Source organism: Chrysochloris asiatica, unplaced genomic scaffold, assembly GCF_000296735.1.
Source record: "Chrysochloris asiatica unplaced genomic scaffold, ChrAsi1.0 scaffold00063, whole genome shotgun sequence".
Classification (NCBI taxonomy): domain Eukaryota; kingdom Metazoa; phylum Chordata; class Mammalia; order Afrosoricida; family Chrysochloridae; genus Chrysochloris; species Chrysochloris asiatica.
Genome location: NW_006408581.1, coordinates 14,482,975 through 14,495,780, shown reverse-complemented (window position 1 = coordinate 14,495,780; position 12,806 = coordinate 14,482,975). Strand labels below are relative to the sequence as shown.

The following is a 12,806-nucleotide window of genomic DNA, read 5'->3' as shown; positions in this document are numbered from 1 at the left end:
AGAGGACTCCATTTCTTAAATTATGACTGAATTAATATGATGTGCAAAGAAAAGAAATTGGTGAAGCCACACAGTAGCAACAGCAAATGCAGGCAAAGTGGGAGTGAAAACCCATACCATTAACTTTTTGAGAACTACACTAATGCACACACTCTGCAGGCAAGAAGGGACTCCTTGTAGTCCCAGGTCTAAGGTATTGATTTCAAACAGGGTATTTGTAGGGGCTTCTGATTGAAAGAACTTTGAAGATGATCAGCAGTAGTATTTTGGTATGTCATTTTCAAAATCAAAAAGGACATTTCAAGATTTATCTTGATGGTCCTTAACACTTCCCTTCCTTGTGAAGCTTGCGGACCTGTCCTTTTCTCCACATAACTGCTTGGGTTCCTAACGTGTTCACTGCCCCAGTCTACCCAACATAATGGCAACCTCTGAGATACTAAACATTGTTGAAAATCATGTAAGGGTAAAATGAAACAATTCTATGTATTTTTAGATAGTCCAGGCAAAGTCCTCCTTCAGTTCAAGGACCAGATTACAGCAGATAATGCAGCTAGAAAGAATTTCCTAGAAGGAAATGCTTCAATTTCAAATAAAATGACCAGTTTTACTTTTCAATTGTTACAGGAATCAGGTATCAAAACTGTTTTCAACAAAAAATGTGGGGAGACAGCTTTCATTGCATCTCAATATGAAATGATTCCAATTGAATGGGTTTGTAGAAGGATAGCAACTGATTCTTTTCTCTAAAGGAACCCTGGCATCCAGGAAGGAGATAAGTTTCACCCATCTAAAGTGGAAATGCTTTTCAAGGATGATGCCAATAATGATCCACAGTGGTCCAAGAAACATCTTACTGGGGCAAAATTTTGTTTCCTTGACTTGTTATAGGCCGAACAGAAGTGGATATCATGCCACATAGGCTACTTTTGAAACACTGGAAAAATCCAGGTTACTCCAGAACTGTATATTGGTTGATATGAAAATTGAATTTCATGTTGATATAACCACTAAGGAAATGGTTCTTGCTGATTAATGTTAATGATAATGATTCCTGGACACTCTGACAGTCAGGAGATGGAAGCAAATAGAAAGACAAACAGTCATATGACCTCAAAGAAGTTACTCCTCATGGGCTACAGATAGAGAAGAAAGATTCTGAGTGGGTAGCAGGGAGAGTAGAGTTACTTCTTAAATCAGGAAGTCCAGTGCAGGGTTGTTGTATTGATGGGCTCAGCCTCTGATCTCTGTCACTGTGAAAAATATCAAGAATGTGTGTGGATATGTTGGCATTCCATGTGAACTTTGGGTAACTTCTGCCATAAAGGACAAGATTAAACTCTGAGGATTAATGCTGAGTATGAAAGGCATGGTATTTTGACTGTATTTATGGCAGTAGGTGACAGAAGCAATGGTTTGGGACCAGTAATGTCTGGTAACACTGCATAACCAATGATCAGCTGTCCTTCCCTCACCCTAGACTAGGGAGCTCAGGATGTATGGTCTTCTCTTCAATTACCCAGTAGTCTCAGCTGTTTGACCATTCTTTCTCCAGAAGGTTCAGCTCAGTTTGCTACTCAGGTATGTGGATTAAGCAATCCAAATTGATATGGGCTAAACTGCAAGCAAGCATATTGAATACGTGGATTACCTTGCAGAGTCTGACAAGAACATCAGAGAATGTAATTTATAAGAACTTCATTGTGTTTTTTTTTTTTATGAGAAAAATTATAAATTCCTAGTTTAGGTGTAAGAAAAAAAATTATGTCAGATGAAAACATTCTAAATTAGAGAAAACAAATAAAATGTGTTGAATAAATGATTCTTTAGATTCATGGATCAGTGGAACATCTGTACATAATTTTCAATACACTTCTTTATAAGTGATGAAATTACTAAATGCCCATTTTTAAATGAATCCCTTTTACCCACTATTACATAGTTATGCAAGGAGCTCTGGTAGCATAGTGGTTACAAATCTGGCTGCCAACCACAAGATCAGCAGTACGAAACTATCAGCTGTTCCACAGGAGAAAGATGATGCTTTCTGCTGCTGTAAAGATTTACAGTCTCGTAAACCCTAAACAGGGTCACTATGAGTCGGAACCAACTCCACAGCACATAACCACCATCATATAGTCATGCACTGCATAATGTTTATTCAGGCAATGTCCTACCACATATACATCCGTGGTCCCATAGTACTATGATAGAGTTCAGAAGTTCCAATCAGAGAACAGGATGCAGCAAATACAATCAGAGTAGCAAACATACGGTTTCCCATACACATGTATATCTCATGTTTCTTATACATAAAGCAATCATCCTGCAGTACATGCATACAGTATATGTATAACCTATAATACATACAGCTTGATAGTCATAATAAACTTGTATGTTATTGGCTTTAGTATGTACTGGATTGAACTTACTTTCTAAAAAGTGTACCATATAATAGCAGGTGTATATATACAACTTATATATAAGATATAATAGCAAGATCTTGATAGTTACAATAAACACCTAAGTTACTGGCGAAAAAAAAAAAAATCTATTCTGAAGTACAATGCTGTCTGTAATAAGATAATACATATACATTTATAAGGAAGACCAGTTAATGCCACTAATGTTCAAATTTATACACCAACCACTAAAGCTGGTGATGATGAAACTAAAGAATTCTACTAACTTCTTCAATCTGAAATTGATCATAAGATGCATTGATAATTATGAGTGATTGGAATGCAAACATAGGACACAAAAAGGAAGGATCAGTAATTAGAAAAGATCATCTCAGTGATAGAAATGACACTGGAGAGCACATGATAAGAATTTTGCAAGGCCAATGACTTATCCATTGTAAAAAACCTTTTTAAGGAAACATAAGAGGCAACTATACACATGGATATCACCAGAGGGAATACACAGGAATCAAATTGACTACACCTATGGGAAGAGATGATGGAAAAGTTTAACATAATTAACCAAAACAAAGCCAGAGGCAGACTGTGAAACAGTTGCTCATGCATCAATTGCTCATATGCAAGGTTAGGTTGAAGTTGAAGAAAATTAAAACAATTTCATGATGGCCAAAATATGACCCAACTGAATTCAGAGACCAACTCAAGAACAGATCTGATACATTAGATACTAATGGCTAAAGACCTGGAGAGTTGTGGAATAACATCAAGACCATCATAAAGGAAGATGCAGAAGGTCATTTAAAAGACAGGAAAGAAAGAAAAGAAGAGACTCTGAATTTTGCTGTCCAGCATAGAGATGCTAAAGTTCATGGAAAAAATGAGGAAGTAAAAGAACTGAACAGAAAATTTCAAAGGGCAGTTCAAGAAGACAAAGTAGATTATTATACAGAAATGTGCAAGAACCTGGAGTTAGAAAATTAAGAGAAGAACATGCTCAGTATTTTTCAAGCTGAAAGAACTGAAGAAAGAATTCAAGCCTCGACTTGAAATATTGAAGGATTCTATGGTCAATGTGGACCATTTTGTAGGGCTGTAGTATAAGCACTGAGTCACAAGGTCAGTTTGAACCAAAAAGTCAGCAGTTCAAAGTCAACTAGTTGCTCCTCAGAAATCCTACAAAGGGTCGCTATGTGTCAGAACTGACTCAATGGCACTTAACAACAACAACATGATCAAAATATTGAATGATACAGAAAGCATCAAAAGAGGATGGAAGGAATACAAAAAGACACCAAACATAAATGGTCCATGTTTAATCATTTCAAGAAATAGCATATGATCTATAACCAAAGGTACTAATGGAAGAAGCCCACCCTTCACTGAAAGCATTAACAGAAAACATGGCTACAGGAAATGACAGACTACAAATTGAAATGTTTCAACAATATGATGCAGCACTGGAGATGCTCACTTATCTATTGCAAGAAATTTGAAAGACAATTACCGGGCTAACTGATTGGAAGAGATCTATATTTGTGCCCATTTCAAAAAAGGTGTCCCAAAAAGAATGTGGAACTCACTGAGCAATATTATTAATAGCACATGCAAATAAAGCTTTGCTGAAGATAAAATAAAAATAAATAAATAAATAAATAAATAAATAAATACTGTAACACTCCATCTGTAGAGACCTGCCAGAAGTTCAAGTCTGTTTAAGAAGAGGATGTGCAACAAAGGATACCCTTACTGACGTCAGATGGGTCTTGACTGAAAGCAGAGAATACCAAAAAGATGTTTACTTGTGCTTTATTGACTATGGAAAGACTTTTGACTGTGTGGATCATAAAAAGGTATGGATACCATTGCAAAGAATGGGTATTCCAGAATACTTAATTATACTCATGAGAAACCTGTACATAGACAAGGAGATAGTCATTAAAACAGAGCAAGGAGATACTGAATGTTTAAAAATCAGGAAAGGTGTGCACCAGGATTGTATTCTTTCACCATATTTAGTCAATCTGAGCAAATAATTTGACAAGTTTGAGTATATGAAGAAGAACATGGCATCATAATTGGAGAAAGGTTCATTAACAACCTGTAATATGTATATGATACAATCTTGCTTGCTGAAACCAAAGAGGACTTAAAATACTGATGAAATCAAAGACTGCAGCCTTTATTATGCATTGTACCTCATTATTAAGAAAGTGAAAATTCTCGCAACTGGATCAATAAATAACATCATGATAAATGGAGAAAAGATTGAAGTTTTCAAAGACTTCATTTGTCATGGATCCACAATCAACACTCATGGAAGCAGCAGCCAAGAAATCAAATGAGATATTGCATTAGGCAAATTGGCTGCAGAAGACTTTTTTATAAAGTGTTTAAGAGCAAAGGTATCAGTTTAAGGACTAAAGTGTGCCTGACCCAAGCCATGGTATTTTCAACAGCCTCATATACATGTAAAAGTTGGACAGTGAATAAGGAAGATTAGCAAAGAATTGATGCATTTAAGTTATGTTGTTGGAGAAGAATATTAAAAGTACCAGGGACTGCCAGAGCAACAAACAATCTGTGCTGAAAGAAGTACTGTAAATATGCTCCCTAGAAGCCAGAATGGCAAGACTTTGTCTCTCTCCACTGTAGACATGTTATCAGGAAGGACCAGTCTCTAGAGAAGGACATTATCCTTAGTAAAGTGGAGGGTCAGTAAAACAAAGGAAGACATCCAAGAGCTGGATTAGCACAATGGCAGCAGCAATGGATTTAAGCCTAACAACAGTGGTTAGGATTATGCAGGACTGTGCATTGTTTCATTTGGTTGTATATAGCATTGTTGTGAGTTGGAGCCTAGCCAACAGCACCTAACAACAACAATGTTTACTTCAGGAATATAAGTACTGAACTGCTATCAGCAAGGTTGGGGATTTAAATCCACCAGCCGCTCCATGGAAATCAGGTAGTGAGTGGGTCACTATGAGTCAAAATTGGCTCAATATCACTTAACAGCAGTACATTTACGTCAAGATTATGTGACCCATCCCTACCCCCAATTACTTTGTTATATTCACACCCACTACCACTCGTTTGTCAGTTTATCATACTGTGATGTCTTATAAGTTCCTGTGATTCTGGAAGTTATGACACCAGTATTTTAAATACCAGCAATGGTGAAGAGGTTTTAGCTGAATTTCCAGATGAAGACAGACTAGGAAGAAAGAGAGACAAGCTACTTCCAAAAATTTAGTCACTGAAAACCTTATGAATAGCATTGGAACACTGTCAGCACCAGATTATTGAATATTGAAAGAAGACGAAGAACACCAGAATATTGTCAGATGTAGTGCTGGAAGATGAACCCCTCAGGTTGGAAGGCACTCAAAATGCAACTGGGGAAGAGTTGCCTCCTCAAAGTAGAGTTGACCGTGATGATGCAAATGCAGTAAAAGTCCTCAGGACCTTCATTTGCTGATAGGGTACAATTCAAAACACACACACAAAAAAACAACAACCGTAAAAATCCATTAATAATCAGAACCCTAACAACAATTAAAACTCACTTCACATTCCGCCGGGTGATATCATCCACTCATATTGATTCAAATGCCACTGAGTAAAGAAGGAGACCAGGAATCTCTTCTCTTTCACTCAGAAAGTAAAAATACAGCTCCAGAAAACTCACCTTCTCAGAAAGTCTTCATTGATCAACTAACTCTATGATATGTTGTTGTTGTTAAGTATCGTCAAGTCAGTTCTGGCTCATAGCAACCCTGTATAGAGTTCCCAAGGAGAGACTGGTGAGTTTGAACTGCCAACATTCCCATTCAAACTAACCTTGTGGTCCAGTGCTAACCCTGTTGTGCCACACGAGGACTCCATATTACATATATGCTTAGCTATGTAAGTACGACTTATATTGCAGGCCTGTCGACACTGGGGGTTAAGTATTTGGCTGCTAACTACAAGGTTGTTGGTTCAAGCTCTCCAGCCCTTCCTCTAAAGAAAGATGATGCTGTTTGCTACCATAGAGATTTTGTCTCAGAAGCCCTAGGTAACAGTTCTACTTTGTCCTACAGTTTGTTATAAGTCAGAATTGACCAAGAGCCGTGGGTTTACTTGCAGATCACGTATATTTATCCCCATGAATATTATTTATACACAGTGTTGTTGTTAAGTGACATTGAGTTGGTTCTGACTCATGGTGACCCTGTATAAGGTTTCTGAGGAGTGCCTAGTGGATTTGAACTGTCAGCTTTGCAGTTTGCCGTCCAGTGCTTATCCTACATTGTCACACCAGGACTCCTTTATACGCAATGTTCTTTATTTATTCACTTATTGTTCAAGAGCTCTAGGTGCTCAGTGTCCTTATTTTTTTCCTAATTACATTTTACATTGAAAACCAGGTAACGTGTTCAGCTTAATTTCTGTAATATGTAGTTTAATATATAAACAGTAAATTCTTTCGGGTGCTACCATATGAAAAAGTTCTTCAAAGATATTTTTGGAAAAGATCACATCAGTATACCAGTTCTTTTTAAATTTCAAGCATACACACATCAGAATCAGAGTGTGTTATAATATTTAGAAAATAAATCATGGTCTATTTTTAAATTAAGATAGTTTGTTACATGTGATTTTTCTGTTATGAACATTTTAAAGTAAGAATGCATAAAAAAGCTAGTGCTGTGGATTGAATTGCATTTCTCCCAAAATACATGTTGTAAATCCTAATCCCTACACCTACTATGATAGAGTTTTGATGTGGCACTGTAGGATCAGCCCTGAGATGCTAGCAGAAAGGTTGGTGTTTCAAACCCACCAGCTGCTCCTTTGAAACCCTATGCAGGGTTGTTATGTGTTAGAATCAGCAGGACAGCACACAACACCAACAATAGCATAGTGGAGCCTGGGTGGCATAGTGGTTAAAGGCTTGCCTGATAATCGAAAGGTCTGTTATTTGAATGCACCAGCTGCTCCTCCTGAAAAAGATGTGATGACCTGTTCAAAACCCTATGGGGCAGTTCCTTTCTGTCCTATACAGTCTCATGAGTCAGAATCAACTCTGTAGCAAAGGGTTTTTATGTTTTTTTTTTTCTGTGGTTATAATCTCATTTGGGAATGGGTTTTTCTTTGTTATGTAAATGAGGCAGTATTAGTGTAGGGTGTGTCTTAAATCAATCTTGTTTCAAACACTAAAGTGCAGATTAAGCAAGCAAACACACAGATGGAGCAAGATAAATGGCAAATCACATGAAGATCACCAAATAGATGAAAAGACAAGAACCTCTCTCTGCTCCCCCTCCCAACAGAAAACGATAGACTTCCTTGTTGTTGTTTTTGTTTACTGCCCTATACAGGGTTTCCATGGAGTGGCTGGTGAGTTTGAACCATTGACTTTACAGATCAAACGGACCTTGCCATTGAGCGCTTATCCTACAGCACCACACCAGGGCTCTGTCCTTTAAAGTCTCCTATTGTTGTTGTTGAATCACAACCCGATTCGTAACCACTACACTACCAGAGGTCCTTAAAGTCTCCTATACTGTAAGAAAATAAGTTCCTGTTTGTTAAAGGCACCAACTTGCTGTATTTTTGTTATAGCTGCACTAGATAACTAAGACAGATTTTTCAATTTTTATTAAAAACAGCTTAACACTTTGTAAAAATGCTTGGTTAAACTTAGTTATGAATCTAAGATTAATTATTATCAAAAAGCACAACTAGAACCATTTTCAACAATTTAAAAATATATGTACAAAAGAAAGAGACATATAAAGAGATAAAGACTAGTTAAAAGTAAGTTTTTCTTATTTTTATTGACAGATAATCATTTCAAGGAAAATCCAAAATAAAATGTGTTCAATAAAATACATGACAACCTTTCATGAGATGTCTTAAAAATACTAAACAAATTTTATTCAAAAGAATAAATGTAATATGTAGTTTAATATATAAACAGTAAATTATTTCAGATGCTAACATATGAAAAAGTTCTTCAAAGATATTTTTGGGACTGACAATGTTTCTCAGACAAATGGTGCATTTATTATCTTGTTTTAATCAGAATCTCTTATCTGAATCAAAAATGTTGGTTTAAGATGAGAACTACTAATTTTATTTCTTAAATCCATATTGAAAAAAAATAAAATAAAATAATTTAGTAAGCTACCACTGATGTGAAATAGGAAGCTTTGATCTAAAAAGGTGATGATTTAGTGGTTATGAATTTACTGATTTTGATTTGGCTCTCCTTGGCCTTCATTTTACTGATGGAGATTGAAAAAGAGCTTATTTACATATGAAGAGAAAGGTTCATTTAAAGTAAACTGTGTATAAAGATCTGATATATATTATTTTTCGTGACTACATATCCATGGTAAGGAGCTCTGGTAGCGTAGTGGTTACGAGTCGGGCTGTGAACCGCAAGGTCAGCAGTTCGAAAGTACCAGCGGTTCCGCGGGAGAAAGATGAGGCTTTCTGCTCCAGTAAAGATTTACACCCTCGGAAACCCTGTACAGGGTCGCTATGAGTAGGAACCGACTCCACGGCACATAACAACAACAACAACATATCCATGGTGGTGGTGGTTATGTGCTGTGGAGTCAGTTCTGACTCATAGTGACCCTGTATAGGGTTTTCGAGGCTGTAAGTCTTTACTGCAGCAGACAGCCTCATCTTTCTCCCACAGAACACCTGTTAGTTCAAACTGCTGACCTTGAGCTTAGCAGCCCAATTCATAACCACTATGTTGCTAGAACTCCTTGCTGTTGTTGTTAAGTACCGTGGAGTCAGTTCCGACTCATAGTGACCCTGTGCAGGGGTTCCGAGGGTATAAATCTTTACGGGAGCAGAAAGCCTCATCTTTCTCCCGCCGAACGGCTGGTAGTTTCGAACTGCTGACCTTGAGGTTAGCAGCCAGATTCATAACCATTACATGACAAAAATCATAGCTCCATAGCATGACAAAAATCACATGTATTTTATATATTAAATATATATACTAAAGCCTGAGTATTTCTAATATTTCTATATTTGTCATACTATATTATAATTTCTTCAGTGATTTCTTTTTTCTTCTTTACTATTTCTTTCCTAAGTTTGATTACCTCATTTTCCATCTCTTTCTTTTGTCATATAATCTTTTCCCTTTGCAGCTATCATTTCAGAAAGGATAAATATAGTAATGGCAAATGCTTATGCTTACATCTTTTGTTGTTATCAGTTGCCATCGAGTCGGAACCGACTCATAGTGACCCCATGCACAGCAGAACGAAACAATGTTCGATCCTGGGCCAACCTTACTACCGCTGCCACACTTGAGTCTATCAATGATGCCACCTGGCTGATCCATCTTGTTGGGGGTCTTCCTCTTTTTCTCTGATCCTCCACCCTACCCAGCATGACATCCTTCTCCAACTATTGTTTCCTCCGGACAATATGTCCAAAATAGGAGAGACGAAGCTTAGCCATCCTGGCCTCCAAGGAGCACTCTGGCTTCACTTCTTCCAAAACAGATCTATTGGTTCTTTTGGCAGTCCATGGCACTTTCAGTATTCTCCTCCAACACCACAATTCAAAGGCATCAATTCTTCTACGATCCTCCTTATTCCCTGTCCAGCTTTCGCATCCATATGAGGCTATTGAAAACACAATGGCCTGGGTCAGGTGCACCCTAGTCCTCAAGCTGACATCTCTGCTCTTCAATACTTTAAAAAGTTCCTGTGCAGCAGATTTGCTCAGTGCAATACATCGTCTGATCTCTTGACTGCTACTTCCGCGAGTGTTGATAGTTGATCCAAGAAGAATGAAGTCCTTGACAACTTCAATCTTTTCTCCATTGATAAGAATGTTGTTTATTGGTCCAGTGGTGAGGATTTTTGTTTTCTTGACATTGAGATGTAATTCATATCGAAGGCTGTGCTCTTTAATCTTCATAAGTAAATGTTTCAAGTCCTCTTCATTTTCAGCGATCAAGGTTGTATCATCTGCATATCGCAGGTTGTTAATGAGTCTTCCTCCAATCCTGATGCCACGTTTTTCTTCATAGAACCCAGCTTCTCTTATTATTTGCTCAGCATACAGGTTGAATAAGTATGGTGAAAGAATACAACCCTGTCTCACACCTTTCCCAATTTTAAAACATTCAGTGTTCCCATGTTCTGTTCGAACAACTGCTTCTTGGTCTAGGTACAGATTCCTTAGAAGTACAATTAAGTGTTCTGGAATACTCATACTTCTCAATGCTGTCCATAGCTTGTCATCTAATATAGTATTTATGGAATAGTGCTCTAAGCATTTTGTCTATTAGCTCATTTAATAATATCCAGAACTTACCAGATAGGTAGTATTATTGTCTTCCTTATTGTATCAATGAAGAAATTGAAGAATATCATGGTGAGTAATCGGACCCCACTCGATGGCACTTAACAACAACAACAACAAATCTACTAGGTCACCCAGCCAATAAACTCGGGTTTGAACCCACACAGTCTGAATGAGTTTATGTGTTTAAACACTACACAGCACTGCAAATTTAATTGTATTGCAATAATGAAATAGGGTCTGTTTAGAATATCATTAATTTATCTGCTGGTCTACACTCACATTTTAGGCAATTCAATCACATCGTTGATTCCATCTTCATTTTATTTTAAGGGATATCACTAGTCAATCACTCACACCATCAACTCAATTACCAAGCCCTGAAAATTTTCCCTCCTATCTACCCTGTTGGTGCTGTGGGTTAGGAGTCAGGCAGCTAACCAAAAGGTCAGCAGTTTGAACCTACCAGCCACTCCTTGGAAGAAAGATGAGACTATCTGCTCCCATAAATTTACAGTCTCAGAAATCTTAGATAGGGTCACTTGGAGTCACAATTGAGTCGATGGCAGTGGGTGTTTCTCTCTCTCTCACTCCTTCCCTTTTTTTTTTTTTTTTTGCTTATGTCCTCTCAGATATGTCAACCTCTCTCCAACATTACAGTCAATATATTCCCCTCTTTCCTTGCCCTTCTCAACTTGATTCTATGTGTTGTTGTTGTTAGATGCTGTCGAGTCGGTTCTAACTCATAATGACTCTATGCCCAACAGAACAAAATACTGCCTGGTCCTGCATCAGCCTCATAATTGTTGCTACACTTGAGCCCACTGCTGTTGCCACTGTGTCAACCCACCTCGTTCAGGGTCTTCCTCTTTTCCACTGATGCTCCACTTTACCTAGTTAGTGCTGCAGGAAATGCACTGGACTGCAATGTTGGTTTGAACCACAAAGTCAGTTGTTCAAGCTTACCAGTTACTCCTCAGAAACCCTATACAAGGTAACTATGAAATGGAATCAACTTGATGGCACTTAACAACAACAACCACTTTACCAAGCATGATGGCCTTCTCCAGGGACTAGTCCCTCCTGATAACATGTCTAAAATATGAGAGGCAAACCTTGGTATCCTGCCTACTAAAAATCTTTCTGGTTGTATTTCTTCCAACACAGATTTGTTTATTCTTCTGGCATTCCATAGTATGGAATACTTCTTCACACGCATCAATTCTTCTATTGCCTTCCTGATTCGCTGTCCAACTTTCACAGGCATATGAGACTATTGAAAATACCAAGACTTAGGTCAGATACACCTTAGTCCTCAAACTGTTATCTTTGCTCTTGAACACTTTAAAGAGGTCTTGTGTGGCAGATTTGCCTAATGCAATGCATCGTTTGATTTTTTTGACTGCTGCTTCCATGAGTGTTGATTAAGGATCCAAGCAAAATGAATCTTTGATAACTTCAATCTTTTCTCCATGTATCACAATTCTATTTATTGGTCCAGTTGAGGATTTTTGTTTTCTTCACATTCAGGTGCAATCCATACTGAAGGCTGAGGTTTTTGATCTTCATTGGTAAATATTTAAAAGTCCTCTTTGGTTTCAGCAAGCAAGGTTGTATAATCTGCATATCATAGGTTGTTAATGTGACTTCTTCCAATACTGATGCTGCATTCTTCTACATATAATCTAGTTTCTCACATTATTTACTCAGCATACAAATTGAATAAGTATGGTGAAAGAATATAACCCTGGCACACACCATTCTATATTTTAAATCATTCATTATCTCCTTGATCTGTTCAAATCACTGCCTTTGGTCTAGTACAATTAAGTGTTCTGGAATACTCATTCTTCGTAATGATCAACATAGTCTAAAGCCTTTGCATAGTCAATAAAGCACAGGTAAACATTTTTCTGGTATTCTCTGCTTTCAGGCAAGACCCATCTGATGTCAGCAATGGTATCCCTTGTTCCACATCCTCTTCTGAATCCAGTTTGAACATCTAGCAGTTCCCTGCTGAGATACTGTTGGCAGTATCATTACCTTCAGCAAAAA

At 37.5% G+C, this 12,806-nt stretch overlaps 1 pseudogene; it reads left to right on the top strand.

The window, feature by feature from the left end:
* The first annotated feature begins 421 nt into the window (after positions 1 to 421).
* On the top strand, positions 422 to 1,693 carry LOC102833663 (annotated as a pseudogene).
* Positions 1,694 to 12,806: the final 11,113 nt, after the last annotated feature.